We start from the raw sequence: 1858 nt of genomic DNA, 5'->3' as shown, positions 1-1858 counted from the left end.
GCTGCCCACTGACCAGACTCTTCTGCTTCAAACTATTACATGAGCAAGAAATCATTTTCTGTTGAGTTTGAGCCAAAATGCATATTGACATCTACCGGTTACAGCAGCTAACCCACCCAAACTAATAGACTGCTTGTTACTCTTATGAGCTATTTAAGCCCTGTAGTGCGGCTCACAAGCTCCTGCAGATGCAGCTCCTTCTTGCCTCTTCAGCCTCAGTGGGTAAGGCCTCAGGCTCTGGAGCTGGTCCACATGGGGTCCATGTTTTAGCTCCCTCATCGGCTTTGTGACCTTGGATAAAGTACTTGAGTTCTTTCTGTTTCCCCTCCAGAAGAAGATAACATTTGTCAAGAACTCTGAGAACTTACCCTGCTCCAGAGCTAGCTTGCCTTGCTTTCCTGGATGCTGGCAGAAGACACGAGACTCCTAGGTCAGAGGAAAAGGGCTTTATCATTCACAGCACGGCGGGTGACATGAACTTCATGTTTGTATTGGTTCCCCTTGTCCTCCAAGATCCCCAGTGCGATCCGATGCAACGCCAGGTCGATGCTGCACACGCGGTGCGTTCGCATCGCAGCTAAAAACCCTGAGCTTAGGAATCCCAACTCTTTTTAAATGGCTGTGAGCAAATCTGCCTGAACTTTGCTCCAGCAGGAAACATTATCCTTATTATAATAGACAAATATAATAAACAAACCTGCTTCTGCTCTGGAGGAGATAAAATCTCATTCTGCCCAGGGAGCGGTGTCTCCCAACAATATTGCCTTCTCTTTGGATTATTACAAGGACTAAATCAGTTAGCACCTAGAGCTGTTTAGAATCATGCCTGGTACATAATAGACCTTCAATAATCGAGCTGTTGTTATCATGTCTCTCTATTCCACCTGCTTTTTTTCTTTTTAATTTATTTTTTATTGCGGTAACACTGGTTTATAACATTACGTAAGATTCATGTGTACTTTATATTTCTACTTCTATATACACTACACCATGCTCACCACCAAAAACTTAGTTTCCATTTGTTACCATACAGTGGATTCCCTTTACCCTTCGCCTGTGGTAACCACTAATCTCTTCTCTGTATGTGTGTTTCTGTTTTGGTTTAAAAATAATGGTTAGATGCCATGAAGTAGGTGGCAATGCTTTGACCGTATGCGTGTTGTCAGGTCCGAGGGCCACTTCCATCCTTGTCCCTGGGTCAACGGGAGTGCTAACCTTCTCTCCTTTCATACAACACTCCACCTACTTCTCTACGTGAACCAATCTGAGCTGGTTTTACTCACTCAAACATGCCACACTTTCTTTTGCCTCTGGGCCTTCAAACTGATTCCTGTGTCTGGAGTATTCAACCCCGCCACTCACCCCATTCCTGCTTTTCCCTCACTTCTGTCCCCATCCATGAGCTTAGGTGCCCCTGCTCTGTGCTCACACCTCCGCTTACTCTCTTTCCCTCTCCTAGAACACTTGGCAACCCTCAGTGTTGATGTTGTTTACATTTCTTAAACTCCCCTGGAATGTAAGCTCTGGGAGGCTAGAGAAAATGTGAAGCAGCAGAAAGGGCTCTGGCTAGCTTAAGGAAAAGGGAGAATTTATTGCAAGTTTTCTGAGTTAGCTCATGCAATCAGAGCTGGAGTTGAACAACCAAGAACATGGGAAGGGAAGGGCCAGGTGATCTCCAACAACCTCAGCAGGGGCTGTCCGCAGATCCATTTACTTAACTCAGCTTTGATAATTCCCAGGGTTGAGGTGTATCTTTTCCAAATTTCAAACATTAGAAACAGAATCTGAATTCAGCTTGTGTTAGGTGATAACCCTGGATAAGTCAGCTATGGTCAGTGGATGGAGTTACATAATACAG

The 1858-nt window shown here is 44.8% G+C and overlaps 1 pseudogene; it reads right to left on the bottom strand.

Moving 5' to 3' along the window:
- Positions 1-1103: 1103 nt before the first annotated feature.
- Positions 1104-1237, bottom strand: LOC115851578 (U6atac minor spliceosomal RNA; annotated as a pseudogene).
- Positions 1238-1858: the final 621 nt, after the last annotated feature.

This window comes from Globicephala melas, chromosome 14 (genome assembly GCF_963455315.2).
Source record: "Globicephala melas chromosome 14, mGloMel1.2, whole genome shotgun sequence".
NCBI lineage: Eukaryota > Metazoa > Chordata > Mammalia > Artiodactyla > Delphinidae > Globicephala > Globicephala melas.
The sequence above is the reverse complement of the archived record's forward strand: the minus strand, read 5'-3'. Positions and strand labels throughout refer to the sequence as shown.